Genomic DNA, 24,564 nt, shown 5'->3' with positions numbered 1-24,564 from the left:
CATGCCCTGTCCCCCTGCCTACATCCATGCTGGCAGCTAGAAGCCACCAGGAAAATTTGTGGGCCACTCCACACTAGGCAGACCACCTTCAGCATGAAGGCACCCCCTCTCTTTTACATGCAGCATCACCAGCCCTTACAGCTTGCCAGGAGTCCATCAACAAAATCTAGTAGTTGTGCCACCTTAACCTGAATAGAAAAGACCAAGTTTTATTCCCACTGAGATGTATGTGAGGGTTTCACACGTGCCCCTAAGGAAGGATATTTGTCTTAGTTTGTCTTATTTTAGGGCGTTTTGTAACACTGGCCTATCCTTTGTCAAAATCACACATCCCACAGGTCATAATATTAGATATATTGTCATTTTTCATCAAAGGGAGCACAAACTTAGTTCAGTTTCTTTTTTTCTCTGCCGTGGAGAGATACAAAACTTGTAGCCCAGTCATTGCCTCTTTTGTCCTGTTTATACCAAGCAAAATACAAAGAATTCTGAAGAAGCAACCAACCACACTAAACTATTTTCATATTCTTATTGCAAAGAACAAGCATGTCAGAAACCTTTTGGTTTTTTCCCTTGGAACCTATCTTTTTATGTAGGCACTTCTTGAAAGAGCATAAAAAAACCAGTAACTCCTCACTTCATTTCCCTTTCCATTTGGATTGGGCGGAGAGTCATACAACAGAAAAGGACTGTTCATTTTCCTGAATGTTTTTTTACAACCAGCAGCACAGCAACTTAGAGCCTACACTGTCCCTTCATGTCTTCGGGTGCTGTCCAGTTGTCTGTAGAGAAAAAAAAAAAAAAAGCCCAATAGGTCTGGACTCCTTGCAACAGCTTTTCTAAGTGGCTGCTCCTGCTGTTCTGCAGCTGCTGCCCTGCATGTCACTGGAGAGCACTGATATCCCAGGAGCTGCTCACCTGCTCCCCTTCCCTGCATGCTCAGCCAGGCAGCCTGGCAGTCTTGCAGGAGCGCTGGGCAGTGCTCTGGTCTCCTGTGGGCTTGCCCTGACGTCACACATTGACTGCCTCCCCAGCGTGCAAGGGGACATGGACACGGCACTGTGCTCAGGTTTGGGTCTCCTGGACGGTGCTCCTTTCATCTCTGAACCCCTCAGACAGCAGTCTCATTCATAGTGGTACCCACTGGGGGTCACTGACTGCTGGCTCAGGCTCTGGTCACTGATGGGCCTGGACATTTCTCCCTGGGCAGCATTTACCAGACCCTACGCTGTGGGGTTCATATCTGCTCCTTCACCTGGGGGAAAGATCACTGAACCACAGCTCTGTGTGAGCTTGAGCACAGATGTAAGCTCAGACTGGTCAAAAGCATTCAAAAGCACGTCACTGTGCGTCTCATTCTTATCACACAGGCTTTCTTTGCTTGGCTGCCTGAGAGCCTTGCAGAGCACAGCAGTTAGGCTTTAGTTAGTCCCTGTGTCTCCACACTGCCTCTGAAAGGTTCCGAAGCTGGGAAGATGATGTGGAGCAGCTCTGTCTCTCCAGACACCTAACCTGGGTCTCTTGACCTCATTATCTGTGGAATAGAGGCCAACTATAACAGATTTTTCATACATCTGATTGATGACCGTGTGGAAACTCTTCCTGTAATACCATCTCCCCACTTGATTTTTAATAGATTTTGACAAAATTCCATTTTATTCAGAGATCCTTCTGAAATCCTAGGTGTTTGAGCATAGCTTTTAATTTGCAGGGATGCATAGGCTCCCTCCTGGTTTTGAGATTTCAGCTGGTGCAGGGGATCAGGAACAAAAAACAAATGGATAAATGCTGAGTTATGTGCTTGCTGACTGAGCCTCTCTCCTACTTAGAAACAGTTTCATCTTTGTAAAGATTTTGTTCTTGACAGAGATGCTTTTCTCTAACACTGTTAATGAGTATTTATTACAATAGTTGCATTTGTCAGTTCCTAGTATGCACTGGGCACTGTGGAGATTTGATGGAGAGAAAGGAGATGATTGACTGAATTTCTGGTGAAATATCAAATACTTTTAGTCTCCTAAAAAAAGAAAACTTCATTTAGTTCTTCAGTTTTTCTTACATGGCAGCACCCATTCTGTTTTACGTGGTGCCAACAAGACACTTTATAATTTCTGGACATAATACCCCCTTCTACCTTGGCAGCTCAGCAAGAACAGTTTCTCTGAAACATCCCGAATCAATTGACTTTGCCAAGCCTTTTGCTAAACAAATCTGCAGTTGCTTCCAGCATTTTCCCACAAGTGATACCAAATTAATGGATTTGTAGCGTCTTGGTGAGTCTCTTGGCTTTTCATTGTCTGATTAGGCACACTCTGGCCTGCTGGGAGAAATGTACTGCATTGATAAAGATGCTGGATGAGGTTCATTTCATGCCCCACTTTCCTGTTGCATTCTTGGACTCATGCATGTCAAAATGTTACAATGAACATGGATAAGATTAAAAAGCTCGAAGTCCATCAATATGGACACATCTCATGTCATGATTAATCCAGTACCCTAAGTGCCCAAGGAAGTCACGCATGCTATTCCAAATCTGTCTTGCATTTAAAATCTTGCCTCAAATGCATAAGAGAATATTCTTAAAATATATTTGGCATTTAACTATCCATGCAAATAGAACATTCGTAAGAGTAATCTAAGAACCCTATAATCTAACTCAATGCCCCTGTCAAATGATACAAAACAAATCTATGTATGAAATCCCTACATTTTTAAGTAATGATATTTTGAGCACACAACTGCTTTCCAAATGCCATTTTCTCTGTCATATGTTTACAATAACTGTCCTTAAACAACAGACTTCTCTTAGAAAGAGCAACAAACAGGGTTTTGTTGTTTTTCTAAACAGTTTCAGTTCCATTCCTGCCTTGTACGAGAAATTGTTTATTTTCCAGGTAATTCAGTAAATCTCAGAAACAGCTAATGATTGCACTCCCACTGCACATGAGAATACTCACACTTCACTTTCCACACTCTTCCCTTGACCACCAGTCATGCTACATATATTACAGTGTTCACATCATCTTTCACAGAATCTGTGTTCAGACTGCTAATAATTTCCAATTCCCTTAATTTGGGAATGCCCAACCTAACTACTCCCTTAGAGCTGGCAGGTTCCTCTGACCCTAGGCTTCCCTTAGGGACAGATAATGATTGTTGGGCTGGAGAGGTGCTCTAGGACCTGAGGATTATGAAATCACCCTCTTCAGCATCCTTGGACAGGAATTCCACCACCAACCTGTTGCACACCCTGGGCAGGAAGGCTCCCCACACCTTCTTGCGTCACTGAGCCATCTCACAACCAGGAGTACAGCCACGACACAGTGAGAAAGGGCATGCAGAAGATACTTTGGTCAGCCCAGTTGCTGAGGTACCAACCCAGGAGGGGAGAGATGCAAATGTCCTGGGTTGTTCCTGTTTAATTTCTTTCTGACAGTAGTCCAATATGTACATAAGAACGCAGCAACTGATACTCCAGTTCTGGTGTTTTTGTGGATGTCACCTGCTCAAAACAATCTTGGATAAGATGGGAGATATAAACCACAACATTAGCTTTGCATGCTAATCATACATTCACAGATCATAAACTCTGATTTTAAGTCCTGTTCTCCAGCACTCGTCAGTCAGCAAATTACTTCATTCTCCCTAAACCATTGGGCTGGAGAAAATAGGGATTTGAAGCACTCACAGGTACAGCTGTAGGCAGAGTATGTGAGGTAAATGTCTCTATTCTGTTAACAGCTCCTATGAAACTGATCACTCTTCTTTGTTTCTGGAAGTTGGTAAGACTGATAGAGCTTAGCAGCTCTTGATATTGCTATGAGAAGTTTCCTTGGTTCATCGGGGGTTCTTTTCTGATTTTTTTGGTTTTCTTCCGAAAGGCTTATTTCTTCTGTTCTTATCCCATCTTCTCCAACACTCTTAAGAAGAACACCTCTGAGCAAAAGGGACCTGACATCATTCTCTCTTGGCATTATCTACATTCATCCTTGGGCACTGACAATATTAGACAATCACTGTAATCACTGTCACATCCTGAACAATGTCTGGCATCACAGCAGAGCAGCACCAACCCAGGCAACTCTTATGGCCATTGGGACTTAACAGGTACATAACCAGGACAAGAAATGTCATTCAGTCCCTCTAGCCATGTATATGTCTCCTTCCTGTTGTATTTCACCATGCAGGATATCAGGGTTTGCTTCTGGCACCAGGGCAAAAGAAAACAGGTTCACCAGAACCTTCCCCTCCTCTCTCAATATGTGGAGAAAGGAAAAGATAGAGCAAAAAGGAATCCCACTGAAGGCATCAAGATGCCCTTTCTATTGTCAAGACTGTTGATGCCTGCATGTTCTGGCAAGACAGGAAAATCATTTTAACTGCTGGATATTTCTTTCCAGTCACTGGCTATTATCATGCCTTGTGCCTTCTTTGTACTTCAGGCAGCTCCATGATCTATTTCTATGTGTTTGTGATTTGTTTGGTTTTTTTTTCTGCAAAGATATTTCAGATTATGTGCAAATCAACATTACTGGACTATTAATATTTGCTCTAAACTTTAATATGAGCTAAACAGCTGCCCTTCGTGCAAGAGGTTTTGGTTTTGTTGTCAAGTGTTAATTATCTTTACAGTAGTACTTCTTTGTTTCCCACTCTCACTATCTTGGAAGTTGAAGGGTTTGGGGGGACTTTTTTTGCTACAGATCACAGCCTGCTGTTTTACCAGCTCTGAAATTACAAGATTGACTCAGAAACCTTAGATCAATTACAAACTGTGTTAGACCTTCACCTTCTCTTTACATTATCAGTTTAAAAACATACTGCTCATTTCAAAGGCAGTGCAACGTTTTTCAAATATCTGTAACAATTTAGTGGATAACTGTCTCTGTCTGAGTGGATAGAAAATGACTAAAAACATCTTCAGGATCACCTGTTGACAAAAATAAAGCTGCCTACTGTCTTCTTTTTCCTCTGCAGAGATGACTTGCAGACTTTGTACTTTCCACAGTTATCTACCATTTTCCTGGAAAACTCAGCACTGGCAGTGCTTCTCTCTGCTTTATAATTCCAGAAGTGCTGGTTCATGCAGCTGATGGTGTTGTGTGCTGTCTGGACAGTGCTCAGAGCCAGGGAGTATCCCAGAGGCAGACTACCTCTGGCATCTCAGGCTCTAGCTGGTCAGTATGGGGTTAGCCTGAGAGTCCGAAACACACCACAGTTTGTTCTGTGTGGTTCTTGGCAGACTCCCTCAAAGCTATCATTTCTTCTTGCCTTCCGTGATCATTTCCTGGTCAGATTGAACGTGTGCTGCCACCTCCAGACATACTTTTCTGGTATCAATCTCCTCTCAGTTACTAGCATTCACAGTTTTGTCAGTGTAATGAAAGTCAGCTCTCTGGTGGAGCAAACTGGCCGATCCACAGCACCAGAGGAGACCACGTTAATTGAGATCTTCCGGGACAAGAAGACAGAACTTCAACTGTGGAACTGTTTGTTGTCTGTGCCATTTCAAAGATGCTGCCTGTCTTCCTGCATTTGAGTTTTCCTGTTAAAGATTTCCGGTAACTTTTTCCCTGTCCATCTTCTTTGATCCAAGGGATAGAACATCTATGTATTTGTCCATTGACACCAGTTTCGGTCACATTTTCAGCCTAACTACAAAAGGTTACAAAATGGAAAACCTGAGCAGACATCTGTGGATGCTCCAGACATAAACCCCAAATGGATTTTTCCCAGCATATTTCCCTTAGTATGAAGAGATGCTCTCCTATGTAGCAGCTGACGTGCTGCTCAGCCAAATGGAGAAAGACATAAGTACACGTTACTGTCAGCAGAGAAATCTTAGACCATTTAGCTCATTACCAGTTACGAGTTTCACAGCACTGCATCCCCTGTTCCCTGCAGAAACAGGACTGGGATAATGTTAGCAGGCTGAGGAGAACAAACCAGAAGATTTGGAGCACTACAGCAGACTTCAGAAGTAAGAATCAGGCTTTCAAGTATCAGGTTTTCGCCTGCTCAAAACATCAAAATGTTGGACCTTGAAATAGCCAGCAGCTACACTGGGTCATATGGTGAAGGTTCTGTCCTGGAACTGTGACTCTGAACAGGTCACTTTGCTCTGTTACCAGCAAGGTCTCGGCACAGCCTCTGCCCTGCTTTGGACCCCAAATGCCAGCTGAGTCTGGTCAAAGAATGACTGAGGAGGCTTACCTGATGCACATTGTCACAGAGCAGTGAAAAGTCCCAGTCTTCAGCTGCAAGGGAATGAGAAGCAGGTTTGCCTACCATCCAGCACAGAGTTCAGAACCAGCTGTGTGAGGCTCATGTCCAGCTCAAGAGACCTTCCCTATTTACTGAGATAGAGGAGCGGTATGTTATCTCAGTAGACTTCTGAAGAGAAGAACTAAAAGCATTTTGGGTTTCATCAACCCATCAATGTAAGAGGACTTTTATGCAAAACACCCACTGACACATTTAGTGATAATGGTTGTATACCTGACTTATAACCTACATTTCTGAATATTTTCTTGTGTGGTTTCATTGCAGTTCCACGGAGCTGCAGCACTAGAAAAATCTTATGCAAGTGTGTGCCAGGTTTACAATTCTACAAGTCCCAGCTGTTGAAGAGGTCAGAGAACTTCTAAATGTAATTGAAAATCCAGTTCAGCTGGGAATTGCCAGCAAGCTAAATGAAAAAATCCCAGCCCCTGTAGCATATTCCTTACTAAGTACTGTGACATATCACCTTCTGTAAACTTCTGGTGTCACCAAGTCTCATCTACAGGAAAAATAGCCGGAAAAGTACCACAGATTCTTCTAATAAAATATTATTGTGTTTAGAGTGAACTCCAGTATCAGGAAGTATTTTTCAAGAGTGTCATGAAAAATAAATTTCTTGCAATATTCCCTAATTGGATTGCATTTTAATCTACCATTTAACCAATAATGCAAGACATTTATATTTTGGGATTTTCTGTCTCAAAAACAACTCCTTCTCGCAGATCCCACTTCTTCATAGTCATGAATAATGACATCACAGTCATTTCCATGGAAAGACACTTACCTCACAATCTTTATTGTGTTATCAAACAGAAGCAGCTGGGTAATGTGGGTGAATAATCCTGTTCTGTATATTCAGCAGTAGAAAAATGAATACCGAAAATTACTAACAAACTAAATAGCTACTTCTATAAATACTCCCCTTCCAAAAGTTCACCCTATTTTAAAAGCCACTTGTTAAATGCTATTTAGTATATATATAAAGACTAATGGATGAAGACCAAAGTCCTTGAAATAGACATAGAAAAAATACTTCATAACTAAGTGTAAAGCAAACATCTCTATCTGTTTGCCTTACCTGTATGACTTTTTTTGTTCCCATCAGCCATAAAGAGGTATTTTGCTTTCTATCACTACCAGCTGCTGGGGCATTTTGTTTAAAAAAAAAAAAAAAAATGGGGCAAACAAATGTCTTGTACATCAGTTACCATAGCACTTTCCACTACTGCCTTTCATTCCATTCAATCTCGAGAGGCAAAACTAAGCCCTATTTGGACTTAGAAACACCAGCTTTCTCCACAACAGTGGAGACAAGTAGACAAGTAGACAAGCAGTGAGTGATGAGCACAAAAAGTCTTCTCTGGAGAGCCAAAGAATTCTGTTTAATCAGTATCAGTGGAAAAGGATGTGAGCTACAGTGGGAAAACACCCCAACAGTTTCAAACCAACCTAATTTGGGCCAAATTTAAAGCCAATACCAGTGAGCACAGCAGCTTGAAATGAAGAAAATTTCTGTACACCATGACCTGAATTGCTTGGATGCTCAGCAAGGTGACCCACCCTGGTGTTATGACTGAACAATAGCACTGTTAACAAAAGAAGAGAGGCCAACAGCATCTGGGCATCGTGATACCGCTCATCCTTTATCCTGTCTTACAAGTGGACTTTGTGCTACCAAGACTCTCTTTGCACTTTAGATGGTAAAGGAATACTATCCGTACAGCATGCAAATCCAAGCTGTAGCCAAATGATTTGTCACTGAAGGCAAATCTGTCTAAAAGTGGATAGAAAATGTGCACAAGTAGCACTGAAAGCTCTGGAGGAGATTTTGGATAATAGCTATTCCCCTTCCTTCACACTGAACAAGTAAATGGGATCTTTTTGCCCTCTTCTCTCTTTAAAATATTAGAAATCATTACCAAAACTTGTCTATTATATTCCCTGTGCTTAAAAGCATGTTTTCTTCTTCATGTGAAAAGAACGTTGAATGCATCACATTTGCAGCTGAACAAATACATTCACCAGTTCTCTTAAATGCCAGCACAATTGCTTTAGTAGAGTTAATAAGGGGGGGTGGTAACGTGAACAGCCTTATTTTTGTCCTTAGCGCCCCAAAAGGAAATGTGTTTCTTACTAATAATAGTGCATGTGACAGAAAATACCAAGTACATGCAACTGTTCTCATTCACTTGCCAAGATGGATAATTCACATCAGGGCTTTAAAAAGTAAAACAAAACAAACAGCAAAACACCCCAAGTAAACAAATTAACCCTTCCCCTTCTACCAGCAATTCCTCTAAACCAGAAGTTTTAGTCTAAATTATTTTGCTAGTGACCAGAGGGTGAGTTAAAGGGAAGAAGAACAGAGCTCGTGTTTAAATTCCCTGAGGAGCTTGTAAGAAACCACCCTGTCTGTCACTTTTTTTTCTCTCCAGTCAACCGTTAAGCACACCCTGCCAACGTAAACCAGACCTGCAGAGGAAACAGCTTATTCACACCCAAATTTATTTCTAGCCACCCCTTTTTTTGTAGCACTCAATACAATTCTGACAGGCTCAAACATTAAACAGTCATAAATCTACTTTCCTCCTGCTTCCCCCTGGAGAAATCATGTAACTGGGCTTGAAACCAGGGAGACTTAACTGAAATTTATTAATAAATGTTGCAGGGTTTTGTTTGTTTTGGTTCCTGATTTTTGAAGCTACATGTACTCATAGTCACACATCCAGGGTTTTCTGTAACCACAATGACAAGGAGTGACGTTCTTTACACCCCCTTATTTCCAGTGGCTGAAGCTGTAGGGGGAAAATAAAAGTGATTCAGTATCATACAACTCCAGATGGAACAGATGTACCAATGCTGCTGCCTTGTTAATTCACTCCCAGTATGCTTAAATTTCAAACTCCCATCACACTGCCTTCAAGAGTGCTGGAAGTGAATGCCACACCTAATTCGAGGGAAAGAAATGGTACAAGATTGTTGGATCAGGGCATATGCCTGCATCTCATTAACATCTTATCTCAAATTAGCAAAAAACTCTCAGAGCAAAGTGCACTGCTGAAAGTTTAACAGATGATAGCGTTCCCTCTGCGACGTGACCTGGTGTTTCTTCCCTGACTTGGGAGACTTCACCACACTGGGAGAACTGTGTCGATGGAGAGCAGCTGGGGGACCCCGTGCCTGGGATGCCACTTGCAGTGCATGTACTGTTTAGCAGGAGCCTGTTCTCACAGGCTGGGACACGGGTCTGCTGTGGGCTTGGCTCAGGGGGCCCATGGCAGGGCAGGGCAGGGCTGCAGGGAGCCAGGGACAAACCCCACTGCAGCCTTGATGGGGCAGGGGCTGATGGCCCTGGGGGGTGACATGGGGACCTGGGCCTGGGGTGGTGGTGGGAGCCCCAGGAGTGGGCAGGGCAGGCAGGAAGGGAAGGTTTTGGTGTTTTACCCCGTGCCCACAGATTTCTGCAGATCTATAAAGCCTTCCCCGAGCCACTACAGATACCCCTGTGCAAAAGATAAACTCCTTCCTAAATAAACCCTGGGTTTAGAGAGGGACCACAGGCTTAAAACAAGTACACCAAAGCCCTGCTGTTTGCTCCAGGAAGCTCACTTTGTGTCTTTTACTCACCTTCTGGCCCAGTGTCCAAAGGGAAATTGTAGTCAGTATTTTCATCCATGGAGCAAGGGCTCTCTAAACCCTCACAAGCCTCTGGTTGAATCCACTTAAGGACCTGAGGACAGATCTTTCCTTTCCTCCCGCTTGGTGGTCTTTGGAGGGCAAGCATGTTCTCTGGGACTAGGCACCCCTTCCTCGCAGGAGCCCATCTGCTCTGAGCATCAGTGGGTCTCTACCTGCCCACCCAGGTTTTTGGAATGGCAGGTTTGCAGTCAGACCAAGGCCCACTTTTCAGCTACCCTCTGTCTGGAAGCTGGACACTGAATCCACACTATTCTTCTCAAAGACTTATTTAATTTGTGCAGCAGGACCCCAAAGGCTGACCACAGCACAGGTCTGAAGCCTTCTAGTTTCTGGTTCCTATGATATATTTATTCCCTGTTGGAACACTGCTTTCTAGTTTAATCTTTCAGGAAAAACATACCAAAATAAATGACAAGTAAAGGCTTACTAAATAAAACTCTTAATGTTGTCACATTAATCTTCAATAATGGAAAGTATTATCAACCAGTGGTAGGAAAAGAGCTGATCCGAATCTTTCCTCCTCTCCTTGCTTGGACGGAGTCAGTCCAGGCAGTGCTCAGGCCTTCTCTTCTTTCCAGGCCACTTCAGAAACATTTGGCTGCGATTCTGTGATAATGACAGTTTTAAAAGAAATTTGTTCTACATCATGTTTTACATCTGCCTTACAAAGTATGGATCTGAAGGCTCTCTTAGCTTGGCACACTTGGATCTACTCTGCTACAAGGCTGGAAAGGCCACTAACAAACATTCGAAGGCATGGCCTGTGATGGCACGCTCCCTCTGAGATCTCTTCGGGGCATCCCACACATCATTTTGAGTGTACAGTGGACAGAACAAACTGACACCATGTAGACTGGATTAACACCTAGGCAGAGGCAGCCTTGCAAACTACACGTTGCTATCAAAATAGCACTAATAGTCCAGCAGAGAAGTATCTCCATCCATCAGAAATGGACTGTCTTATTTATTCACCCTTCGTTGAGCTCCAAGAATTAACAAAAAACAGACTGATCTCAACAGCTGCCTAGATTTTGGGGGAGGTGGTGAGGATCTGAGATCTACCGGGCTAGAGATATGCCTGTGGGCTTCTGCGTAGTGTTAACAGCCCTCCTTCCAAAAAGCATGGGGTACCAAATCCAGCAGTGAAAAAAATGCCCTTTTCTCTTATGTATTTGGAATAAGAAGTCAGCACAACTGACAGCTTTCTGGGGGCCCATCTTACATCAGCCTCTTTAGGCTTACGATCATTCCCAGTTTACATATAATGCTAACTAGTCTAATAATTTTCATTGTCAAGTGTGAAAATGCAGTAATCAAAGCCACCTTCTTATTTAAGACTGAGAGTGTGAAACGAGGAAAGTGCTAAGAAAAACAAATCAAAACAAAACAGAAAGAAAATTAAAGCTTTGTATGTCTTTTTTACAATTACTTATTTTCGGTTGCTGAGGGTTTTACAGACTCTCTTTCATCTTTTTTCACCTTCAGAGACTAGCCTGTTTTTTGTTGCATTCTGAAGGTATTCGTTCAATGTGAAGTAGTGGCAGGGCTCCCTGGGCAGAGAGCTGTCAGCAAAGCCAAAGAAATGCCATGCAAAACCAGGCCCACACGAAAACTTGCCACACGTCTCAGGAAGCTGTCTCAGGGAGCAACCATTTTCTGAGAGGAAGGTTTCCTCCTTTCCCCGTTACTTTCACAGCCCATATTTTTATCTGAGCCCTTTTAGCACAGTATTTATTTCTGAGTCATACAAATCAACTCCAAAGCTTGGGTAATGCCAAAAATGGGCTATTCATATTCATTCACGCTCTTGTACACATCTCTGCTCTCATAAAATGGAACATGTGTCTGATGAGCTTATTTACTTTCTAAATGTGTGGCAGAGAAGGATAGAGAGTGTGCAAGAGATAATGGCAGTAGCACTGGAATAACATCAATAAGGCATTTGCAAATACAAACGTCACAGTTTGCCTGACCTCTGCCAAACTCTGTGCAGTTTGGTTATAATGGTTTGTAAGAAACTCTTTGGTGCAGAGTTCATTGTTATCCCTTTAAAATAGGCACATGCTCCGTTCGTGAATTCCCAAAACAAAGATGCTGCTCAGAACAGAGATAACTCATGCCTAAGATGCCTCTTGACTGGTTGCTGTTCACTTCCACAGGGAAGAAAACCATTAATGTCATCACCTGTGCTGTCCTCTTAGGGTCCAGGGCTTTTAGAGTACCCCCATCTGCAGCAGGTTGAGTCTGCTGTGACTGATCCTGCACACAAAACTCCCAGTCAGCTCCCATGTCACAGCCCTGATGGATAATGCAACACAGAAAATGCTTGGGGAGCAAATCTCTGCACTCCCTGGTGCACACACGACATACAACACCTTGCAGCACTGAGAGACTACCCCAGTGTACACGGGGAGTGCTCACCATGCTGGCCTGCAGCCAGGAGGCAGTCCCCCTAATAAGACCCCATACTCAAAAGGAAGATGGTCCCCACCCAGCTGTCTTATGCACATGGGACAGTGCTTAACTGATCAGCCCTCAACCCTTTCTCTCAGACCTCTCTTTGCAATAAGCAAGCAACCTAGATGAACCTGTGTCTACCAAGTTACTACAGCAAAAAAATTACATTACTGTCCTTTCTTCCAAAACCATTAAACATGATTTCAGGTTTTAGAAGTGTGTTCCTTACCCCCATTCCTGTCATGGTGTCCCTCGTGTCACAGGCATTCTTATATTTATGGTAAAATTATGATGGAATTAAAGTGCAGGATTCTAGAGTACCCTTAGGGAATAATTTTGTAAATATGCATTCAGTGCTATGAGTCCACTTCAAAAGTAAAAAAGAAGAAAAAAAAAGAAAGGAAAAAGAGAAAAAAACCCCTCAGCTCTTCAGAAGTATTTTTATGAACCTCAGGGATGAGTCATCTCTGGCAGAGGAGATTTAACAAGATGCAAAGAGGGGCTGATTCCACACCAAAGCAGGGAAATAACCATTCCTTCAGTTTGGTGGCTGATTTTTTTGACTAGAGCCCCCCTTACCACCACAAAGAGCCCCCCACTCCTCATACACGACTGACAGACAGTCCTCTCTGTCAGTCATTGTTCATGGACAGCCCTGCCCATAAACCTGGGCTGGAGGTGTTGAATAACAGAGACAAGTACCCTCTGCTACCTTGAGAAGGATCCAGAAAGGCTATTTCCTTTTTCTTTTTAGCTTCCCAGAAAAATGCATCTTCTCCAATAAACAACCTCCCCTTTCTTCATCAGGCGTGAGAATTCATATCATATGGAGTCATCTCTAATCTCTCAAGTACCTTTCAATTTTACTTGCTACTTGGGCACTAAGATTCCCCTCTCTCTCTGTGACAGATAAAACGTTTTCAGGGGTGGAGGTCAGTTCCCTGATATATCTAGACAGAAGCCTCTAATCACTTGAGTTTTTATCCAAGTGAGAGCTGAGAACATGCTGCATTCCTAAAATCTACTTATTAACACGATAACTAATCTAATGGATGCCTTCAGATGCTTGAAAGTTGAAGGCAGAAGCGAGCATGCATACACATCAGGACAGCTTCTACATTTTTAAGCCAATTTACTACTCGCCTAGAATTAAAAAGAGGATGACAAGCCCAGATCTGCAAGGAGTTTAGTGGGAGTTAGCAGACTCTTAACTGCAGCTGACAGGGCAGAGTTGGATGATGTCTTCCCTACCACACACAGGATTTTCTTTTGTGCTCTTAAATCTTTTGAGTCTAAATTTTAAATAATCTATTACTCTCTGCCATTTTAATGTTTGCATACAGATTGCTGTGACAGAGTTGCAAAAATCCATTCTGCATCATTTTTCAATTAACAGGTAAAAGAAAAGACAAATTGTTCCCATCTACTCTTTCACTTGTATCCAGCATTTGTAACAGCAGAAAGTATATTCTAGGAAAAGCCCTGGTTTTGTTGTGGGCTCAACAAAATATTCCAGCAGCTCACTCAAAACAAATTGGTAAGAGGAGTTTGCTGAATGAAGAGTAGAACAGTTTCAACTCCTTTGGCGGAAGGACCCTTTCCAAGTGTGAGTCAGGAACAGCTTTTCTGTTGTTCTCAGCGCTGAAAAGCAGACATCCACTTGGCTTCCCGTGAGTCCTGGCCCAGAGTCGACACTGGACTGTTACCTGCATGACACACTCAATTCAGCAGGAAGGGAAGAGAAAAGATCCTTCCTAACACCAACACCACACACACTTTTATACAAACACGTCGGTTGAGTTGAGGGTCCTCGGGTTCCCAAGCCTTCTCAGTTTTAGATCAAAGTTCTACCTCTGGGGGTAGAAGCAGTGTCTCTCCTGCCCCAAGTACAGCTATAGAGTGCCATATGAATAAACAACAGAGCAAGGCAAGAGATGAGAGAAATATAACGCTGCTCTGGCACCTCAAGTTTGGATTACTTAGAAACTGCACCAATTCCTGGCAAGGCTGACCTAACTTGTGATCCTGAGAGCTCGATAAATTGAATTCCACAGAGTTCACCATGTATTGGTTTTTGATGAAAACTTTAAAAAACAGGCTTGGTTTTTTTTTCTCTCCACAGCAGTATAGTTCTGACAGTGTTGTATAAGCATCGTGATTTCTCTTGCTGCTTTGAGACAAGTTTCTTTCCAAGCTCTCACCATGCTAGGCACTGAGTTTTCCTTGGCTTTTCTCTCCACCCCAGAGGATGCTATGTTTCCATGATGTATTATTAAAGTGTATATGTTGTTTATGAGCTACCCTGGTATCTTTCAGTAGGGAGACACAATCTAAATGTAAAGTAGCATCACTGTGATAAATAAGGAGAATTCAAAGCTCTGGCACCTTTACTGTATGTATGAGATGTGCTTGGATGCTAAAAGCTACCCTCTTTTGCATGTAAAACACTAGTACCTTGTAGTTTCTTCACTGAGATCTGTAAGTACAGAAACAAAATCTGACTTCTAAAGGATTAATGCATGCAACTGCACTGCAGACCCGAGAAGATTCTTCCACAGCCACCTGAAAACAACTGAGTGGTTCGTAGCAAACAGTATTTAATAACAAGAAGAACCAGTATTTAGTAATGAGAGGGAATTGGAAAATTACCCTACCCCATCAACTGACAGGAAGATTATGAGGTGTTTTGCTGATTCATTGCACTCAAAATGCGAGAACTGGGAGAGACAGAGGCACAAAACCTAAAATGCCTCACTGGCATTAGCCAGGCGTATTGTAGCACAATGGGTATAATTCCCTCCCCGAGAGAGTTCTTTCAGGACCATGTACGAGAGCCGCCGAAAGTGAGGTGGCAATGACCCTGCTCTGCGGCACTCTTGTGACTTAATAGGAACAGCTGGTCAGTGAAGTGTTCACTAGAAATTTAACAGGGCTCAAACAGTGAGAAACGTCTGCCAATAAATCAAAAGTGAGCACCAAGCTAAATGAGGTTTAATTTAAATTCGTACCCAGGGCTGACAGATGAGAGCTTTGTGGCTCTTCTGCATTGCATTAGCACAGGCAGGTCTGTGTCCACATCAGCAGCAGCAGCTCGGGGAAGATGATTCTGAGTGGCAGCCTGGGGTCTTGGGTTAAGTGTACGGTAGTCGTGTGAAAGTGTACATCAAATGCAAGGGGGGCCAGTGGGGAAAGGCAGTGGGAAGTCATTTCTCCCTAATGGCACATTTTCCGAGCCGTTTGAACACGATGAAAGCCACCTCGGCCACAAATATTTTCAGCTCTGCTGTGCCCCATTGCTGCCATCAGCTTGGTTCCACTGTTCCCTGGCAGAGCAAGATGCCAGATCAGAAAAGGCTGTTGCCATAGGGGCAGTACCCCCACGACGACAGCTGGGGACAGCCAAGGGAGGGAAGTCATCTAGCATTTCTGTTTCCTTGCCAGAGGAAGCCCTCACAACCTTCAGTGAAAGGCCAGCTTTCTCTGAGCCCCCAGGATATGGTGGGTGTGGGCAGAAACCTCCAGAAGGTCACCTTGCAGTGGGTCGAAGGTGGCCATCACTGGCACCAGGGGTTCATGCATCCATCCTGCTTCACTGGGCAGTTTCCAGTCTGGCAGCAAGGACTAGATTTCACTTTGAGACACTTTGAGGCAGACTAGGTGCCTTTGATTCCCTGGGAGATCAGGAGAGTCATGCCAAGAGAAGCATGAAGGTTTGCTGGTTGTGCCCACATGTTGCTCTGCTCTACCGTGAGCAATGCTGACTTATTTTCAGGCAAATGCTCAATCACACCTATGTGACTTCAGAGAAAAGCTTTTTGGCTGCTGGTGGGCGACTTCAGCAATTGCAACAGTGGCAATGTCACTTGAGGCTTGGTGCTGTAGCCAAACCCATTTGGTACCCATGCCTGGTGTTTTGCCTGGAGAAGGCTAGAATTGGATTTCCAGCTATGCTGCGCTTCATCAAACGGGCTTCCTCGCATTTGCGCTGGAGGGAACTGAATCTGCTGCTGAAGCAGCATCCCATTTGCCAGGAGGCCTTGGGGTGCCATCAATGGAAATAATCACTTTTCAGGCCATTGGGGTAATGCAAGCAGCCACTGCAAAACTGCACAAACAAGAACAGTAAATGGGATGTTGCCGCACCACAGATGTGAGAGTGATGGACAGGTGCCAGGGTGGCTACCTGTGTGACTCCATGAGACAGAGTCCTGGGACCAGTGCAGGGCCAGGCAGAGAGAGGGTCCTCTCCCTCCCCTTCTTGGCCTCTGCCCGTGGCTGGAAAGCACTGCAGAGGTACATGGGCAGCCCACTGTGCCTCGAGGGGTCATTTGTGTTGCCCGGTGTTGGTTGCTTTGAATCTGCTGGAGTGTTTGCTCACAATTCTCAAACCAAGACACAGGGCTGGTTGTCCCTTAGTCTGAAATGTGGCATAACTGCAGGGGCAAAGGAGAGAGTGAAGGTGGGGAACAGTGGAAGGATGAGCTGCAAGGTGAATTTCTTTGGGCTGGGCTGTCTCTGCATTCTGCATGGCTACTCTTTGCTTAAATGGGGGAATCAGTTTTGCTCTTTTTTTTCCCCTTCAAATGAAATTAGAGATATCCAACGCATGACACATGCTACCAAACGTACCAGGGGCTATTTCCCGTCTATGAACAAATCTAAATAAATGCATCTGTATGAAAAGAACTGTGACCATTTCCTCACATACTCACTGATGTTCTGACTTGAAGAAACCTCAACAAACTTCTTGTTTTTAACGTTTTCCAGAAGTTTCAAATAAAAGAGACTGAAAATAGCTCACAAAATGCAAGAAAGAGGAAACTGGGAATAACTGACTTATACAGATATACTGGTATATTCCAGTTAGCATTTCACATCCAAATACTAACTTGAGTGCATGCACACACACATATGCACACATAAAATGGATTAGATTAGTTCTGCAGCTTTTGAAAACCACAGCTACACTTTTCACAAGACAGAGGCAGCCATATTCCCTTCAGAAATCATCTGGTAGGAAAATATCAAAAGCAGAATGTGCAGGCTTTTAAAGAAATGTGTAGGAGCAAAACAAGCTTATTTCTGTTTTAATCCAAATTGAATCATATGTCTTATGTCAAAGCTATAAAAAACAAGGAAGGTAAAGAGGTAATTCATGTACTACAAACTTAAAAAAAAAAGTATTAAGTAATTTCCTTCTCTTTACACAAAAGAACAACAAAAAAAAAAAGTATCAGTTCCTAGCAAGAAAATTTCACCTTCTTCCTACCATTAAGAAGAAACTAAGGAGACACATCCTCTTCTGGTATAGTCTGCTACAGCTCCCCAGGATTCAAAGAAACTAGGACAGTTTCTGACAATGGAGGACATGATCCTCAGATCTTTAGTAAGTGAAAAAGCATCCTGTCTGAAACTATTCTGGAGACGAAGCTTCTCCAGAGACAGCTAATAAAATACTTTCTGGGCTCTGTAAAGGAGATCAGTTGAGCATGAGTAAAGGCCGCCACCATTTACTGCCCGCTGGGAGAAGTGTGGTGTCCCCTGGCCCTTTTCCCAAGCCCCAGTGGCGCAGTGTGTAGGTCAGATGAGTTGTCCAGCTGGCAGCAGTCACCATCTGTCCCGTTGGCCACGTCTGCCATTACATAATGGCCCAGATATGGTCATCTGACCGGGAGGCCCTGGAGAAGGAAAGCTCCCAGATGGCAGTCTGCTGCCACCACAGGTACTTATTACATTGCTCCCTTCCTCAGGTCTGGGGAGCTTGGAGGAAGGATAGTGTCCAGAATGGGGGTGCATGAAGTCCTTAGGTACCAGGAGCTTGCTTCTTCCCTCCATTTTCCCTCAGATCCTATTGGAGCAAGGGCTGTGCAACAGACTTGGCTCTGAAAAATTGCAGTGAGCCAGGTGGTTCTGGAAAGTACAACACACTCTGCATGCACATACTCTCTGCATGGACTCAACATGCCTAGCCAGGATAGTCAGACACCACACAAAGGAGCCTGAGACTGAGCTAGGACACAAGGAAGGTAAAAGACCTAAAAATCTGCTGGCAAGCTGAAAAGCTTCCAGTAGCCTTGGAGCCATATTCAGCTGTATGACCTCAGGCACTGATGCAACAAAAGGATGATGTCTGATGCAGAGAGGATTTAGAATGTGTAAATTAGGATCCTGTGGGAAACACACACCTCCCACTGATATTACATACAGTTTCAGAGCAACCAGGAGGCTGAAGGCTCCAACAGGGAGCCATATCCATGCAAACAATACAGACTCTCTGCTGCCTGCTTGGTACTTGTGTTGGTACATGAGGCAGGACATGCAATCTCTCCCTCCGTTGCTGCAAATCAAGGTGAATCCACTCATTTCTCTTGACACAGTGTGGTGAAAGTCCATGTCATTTAAATGGCACCACTACTTTGTTTTTACCTAGCCTCCTTCCCTTCTTAGAGCAGGCTGAGAGCTCTTCACAACACGACTTCTGTCAATGGGTCCTGGGCCTCAATGGGGGCTCCTAGATACAAGATCAAAAATTTATAAAATAATAAAAAGCCAACAACAGTTCTTGCAACTACATCCTCCAACCTCTTGCTTTCTCATTCCCCTCACTCTTGGGTTCTGCAGCAGTAGAACTGAAGAGTGAACAGAACAATACTGCAAAATTCAGGTTATCTCTGGAAAATCTTCCCAGAAGAGCCTGAAATGGCCACATGATTTTAGAGGAAGTGAGAGGATGTCACTTTCACTTGAAGGCCAAGACTAATTGCTGAGCTGGATGCATTAATCCTACCTGAGCTGCACAGGTCTCCAAATCTCCTGCTTCTTCTGGGAACATTGAAATATTAGCAAACTAATATTTCAAAAACTATCATCACCCCAAGCCATGTTCATCCAGTGCTAGGAAAAGATCGTTTGGCAGACCAGAAAACTGTATCAAATCACTACCATGATGAGAAAGACATTTCTGAGCTGCTATGTATTTATTTTCCGCATATGGAATCAGTCATTTTGAATGCTTGATAAAATCAAGAACAATTAAACGAAATTGCTTTAATTTTAGATTGTAACATACATCTACAGCTAAGTATTTCTTTCTTCAGTGTCTGGAATTACTAATCAGCACCACAAGCTAAGTTCAAATATCAGACAAGGTGGGAATAAATTCATTGTTTGCCAAAAAGCAGACAAAAAAGGTGTTGGTATACTTTGTACTACTCTCAGAACAGAAGAGTTGAAACAAGGTCTGTATTCCAGTCTGGTACATATTTAGGATGAGAATAATGTTTCAGGAGTTGAGGAGGGACAGGACAAGGTCAAACAGCAATGACCCAGCTAATGAGGAATCCCACCATTCTGTACAAGAGGATGAATGAGCCCCATTGAGGGCTGAGCCCTCAGTATTTATGAACAGCATCACTAGCTGTGCTCTCAGCTTCCTATACACTCAACATCGCTTCTCTGAGCTGCACCACTGGAGATCTGTGGAGAAATGATTCTTTATTGCCAAGGGTACAACTGCAAAAATGGCTTTTAATCCCAGTCTCAAATCCAACTTTCATATCTTAGAAAAGCAAACCTATTTTTCCTCTGTTTTTTATAATGTCTAATGTACCTTCCTCTAGCAGGGTGTGGCTCTTCTCCTCCAAGCAACTAGTGCTTCCCTGTGAACTGACCAGACAATGGATCCTCCTGACAAGGTCTGCTTGTGCAGCAGCCTTTATTTCCACTGCACATTAGTTCTCAGTTTGACTCCAATTCTGAAAGTTCCCCACTCCTACACCTCTGATGGCATGTCTGGGCTGGTTGTTAGCCTGGCACAAAGTGCTGTGCCTGCGTGATTTTATCTTGTTTTGCTCTCAGATCCTCAGATGACCTATGAGAAGAGCAATGCTTTTCCAAGCCGAGCAGATGGCTTGCAAGGTGATACTTGTTCAGGAAGGGCAGGCTCTGTTAATGACTTCTCCAAAGTTCCACTGTCCCATTGCCAACGATGTCATTTCCAGAAAGCGAAACCTGTGGCAAGACAGCAAGAAAAGATGATTTTAACAACACTATCCTGGTCTATTTTAAAAATCTGTAAAAACTTTATGGCCATACAAACATCAATCAAGCTGATTTTTCTATAGGTTCTGGATGGACGAAGTCCTACAGAGGGGGGATGAAGGGAGATGACTTGTACTTTCTGGAAGAGTCAAGTCAGTTGAGACCAAAGAGGTTAAATGAATCATTTAATTAGAGACCACATGGAGTAAGAAAAGAATTTTGATACCATCCAAACCTCCACTTATCATAGGAAGCTAAAGAGAGGGATATCACACAGCTTAGGGGGAAAAACTAACACCAGTATTTTTATGAAGCCCCTCATTTGTGGAAAATCCATTCAGCTCAGCCTCTGAAACACAATGGCTGGCTTCTCAGCAAGTCACTATTCAAATCCTCCCCATCCAGTGGCAGCTGCAGAGAAGGTGTGAGACGTCTTACTAGAGGTTGGCAGAGCAACTTACACAGGGAACCTGTGGGTCCTACCATTTCTCCCTCATCTCAAATGAACACTCATGTCTAGAACGTCTCTTGTTAGTGATCACTTGCAAAGAAAAATACAGCTTGCAAGCAGTAATACCTTCTAATGTTTATTTCCATCTACCTTTGTAATGCAGACTGGTACGTGGGGGCAACCAAATGTCCTAGTTTAACCTCTTAGATGGTTATCATATCAAAAGGAAGAATAGTGAGAAATTCAGCAAATCAAAGGCTTCTCAAGAGGGTTCAGGGACTTCAAAACAGCTTCTTCTCACATGCAATACTTGCATGGGAGAACAGGGGGAAGAAAACACTCCATCCAGATCTTCAGTCAGTTTAGGAGTTATTCCTATCACTTTCTGACAGCTTCTTGTATTATAACAAAATTTGATCCACTTCACAGAAGTGACTTATTATCAGTTTTGTTTACAGCACAGAGTGCTAAGCAAAAAACTTTCCTACCCAGAGATCAGCTTCCAGTCTCCATTTGCAATAACTAAAGTTACCAACAAAATCTTTTGACAATAGGAATTTTTTCCTTTTTTTTTTTTTTTTTTAAAGAGACGGAAATGCTATTTGAATTATTAGTTGCCCAAGTACATCAGAGAAGAGAAGATTCACTTGTGAAATAGGAGGTAGAGCCAGGCACACAGAATATGTCAAAAACGATTTTAAATTATGTTCTATTTTTAAAGAGTGACAAAACCATGCCACTGAAGTCTGCAACCCAAGTATCACAGAAGTTTGCAATTCAGTAAGGTTGCAAAAAGTATTTAATTCTGCACTATGCACAGATGTGGTTGAGAAATTACTCCAAAGATTTGTCAAAGAAACATCAAAATGAAACATCAACTGCAATCACGTTTTGTTGGGACTGATACTCTCATTTCCAGAAAGTTTAGGGAATTAACAATGGTCTGGGCAACCATTTATTCTGATAATTTAGTAAGCAGTCCTCCTAGTTATAACAAGAACACTTACTCCCTATATCTAAGTTTACACATCATTCTATCTTCCCAGAAGCATTTTGGAACACATCCTTATGTGTTGAGGAAGTTACAGCAATAGAAAATGCTACCCCCATACCCAGTCACATGGATTTCATGAAGCTCAACTCTTCTTTATCCAAAGGATAAAGAGGAGGAACCAAACAAAACTAGATCAGCTCAACAGGATGTTTGTAAGGTCCTGCTGATCCTGTTTGGAAAATATCACACCTTGAACTTAGTTGAATGATCTTCCTTTCAAACGGATCCATCATGATCACCCTGTTTAGGACAGTCTTCCTTCCTTCCTTCCTTCCTTCACGTCATCAAAGCCCTAGACCAAAACATGACAACAGAAGATCTCACCTTCACATCACTGTCTTTTGATTTTAGGTAATTCCCTATATCTGGAGCAAGTGATTTTTCCTCAGTACTGAGCAAAACAGAAACAGGTAGTCTTTGAGAGCCACCAGAAGCTTTGAGCTCCCATTTAGGGAAAGTCAGATGTGGCAATGATTTAGGGATGACAGCTATGAAGGAGTAAGGCTGGGTTCTTATTTGGGAAATTACAGTGCTTTAAATATACGCTGAGATTGGAGATATTTTTAGCAAAATCATCTTCTAATTACTCCAGGCTCTATGTATGTGTACTACAGTCCTCATGTCCTTGAAAAAAAGCAGAAGAAGATTCTAGGTTGTCATGGAGGATAATTTTGTACTCTGTCACAGGAGCATGGCTCGGCAGTAGGTTTTGCCATGGAAATGGCATTCTGTAGTAACACCTCTGACTTTTTATCCCCATTTTCAAAACAGGACAAGGACCATCTTGGAGGAGCATAATCCAATGCCGCTACCTTGGTGGCCCCTGGATGGGGGAGTACTCCAGAAACACAGAATATTATTTTAATTTTATATTTTATATAGTTATATATAATATATAAATATACATTATATAAATATATAAATATAATTTATATACTATATAAATATATAAAATATATATTTATATATTTTAATTTATATTTTTATTGCCAACAAATGTATTTGAGAGACCAATTAAAATTCCCTAAAAGATCATTGGCTTGAAGAACTCTGAGCTATGATGAACATTCACAATGAACTTTCAGATTTCATCTGCATGTGCACAATGTGGCATGTGCTGCTGTCCCTAACACTGCACAACAGCCATTCACTTTTGTGAGGAAGCAACTGCAGTATTCTGGATGATGATTTGTTGACTAGTTAATGGCTGTCACCGAACCTACTGTATGTACATTAGCTGTCCTCTTTTAATGAGGAACAGAACTCTTTAACGTTCCTCTTCTGCCATTTTTTCATTTTTAATATGCAATTAAAAAATGACAAATGCAACCCTTGAAAGGGGTGGGACTTGACACAATCTCTAGAGGTCTCTTCCAATCTCAGCTATTCTGTGACTCTGTGAAAATATCTTGAAGTCTTTAAAGAGCGTTAGAGGGCATATCATCACCTGTGCATGAACAGATAGCTGAGACACTGACATGGCTGGTAACACAAATGAGACTGTAGTGAGTTACTTTTGTCTCACACTGCAGCAGAATTGCCTTTACTTCACTACAAAATGTGAACATGAGAGCTCCCTGAGTGCCATTTCAGACAGGTGCTTGTACCATGTAACTTGTTAATACTTCTCCTGAAAAACAGGTCTCAAAAGCCATTACTTGGCTGGATTTCAGCCGGTCCCATCTTCCTGTGCCTTACTGAACACCAGCACACTAAATGTGCTTCTCTGTAAAGGACTGAAAGAAAACTGCACATTGCCATCAAAAAGTGCACAAGGCCAGGGCTCAGGCATGTGTGTCTCTGGGGAAGCTTACATTCCTGTCGCTGCCTGCCCTCTTGAGCTCCTGGACTAGTGTGGCTTGCCACAGCAACAGTGGTGATACAAGCTGTGGTCTGCTTTTCTAAGTCTAGGCTTGGTGTTTCATTTGGCATGGCTGAGGTTTGACATCCTTCTCCAAAAAAGGGAAAACAATATCCTCCTCTCCCCTGTGGTTTCATGAGGACCACATGTGTTAGGAAAAGACCAGTCAGTGACACATACGCTTCAGTTACCTGGAAGCTGCCTTGGTTGTTGCTTACTAAGACTTCTGCTGTCCTGTAAACTCACGTCAACATGATCATCTGTTCCATGGAGTTCATTCTGAGTAAGTCTGAACAAAACTTTCCATTGTATCTGATAAACAAAATTGCTGTTGTCTGATTCGAAATGGCTTGGCTGGCATCCCACGGCCTAGTCCAATTCATGCAATCTTGTGTTTTAAGTCACCTTTAGCTGGGATCACAGCACTGATCACTAGCCTGAATCTCAGACTGAATCTTTCCACTAAGCTACTTGCATCTGGGTAGGAGGGAAGTGATGTGACACATCTGATACCATTTCTTTTAACGAACAACAGGCACTCTTTGGATGTGAATTGACTTCCATTGTCACTTAGAATTTGACAAGGAACTTGAAAACGAGAGTCTTAACACTTCCAGTATCTGGGCCAAAGTAATTTGCACGGAGTATTGCAAACCATTTTCAAGGCACAGCTACCAAAGCTGAAAAAATAGAGCTTATGAAAACTGTAGAGAAGGTTTT

At 42.8% G+C, this 24,564-nt stretch overlaps 1 long non-coding RNA gene across 1 annotated transcript; it reads right to left on the bottom strand.

The window, feature by feature from the left end:
• Positions 1–670: 670 nt before the first annotated feature.
• LOC126639846 (uncharacterized) lies at positions 671–12,798 on the bottom strand. Its single transcript, XR_007628894.1, has 3 exons — positions 12,668–12,798; positions 6,214–6,257; positions 671–782 (listed from the first exon to the last, which is right to left on the bottom strand). It is a non-coding gene; the product is annotated as an uncharacterized LOC126639846 (long non-coding RNA).
• Positions 12,799–24,564: the final 11,766 nt, after the last annotated feature.

This window comes from Myiozetetes cayanensis, unplaced genomic scaffold, assembly GCF_022539395.1.
Source record: "Myiozetetes cayanensis isolate MyiCay16 unplaced genomic scaffold, myiCay2020 scf2-11, whole genome shotgun sequence".
Classification (NCBI taxonomy): domain Eukaryota; kingdom Metazoa; phylum Chordata; class Aves; order Passeriformes; family Tyrannidae; genus Myiozetetes; species Myiozetetes cayanensis.
Note: the sequence above shows the minus strand (reverse complement) of the source record. Positions and strands in the feature narration are given on the sequence as shown.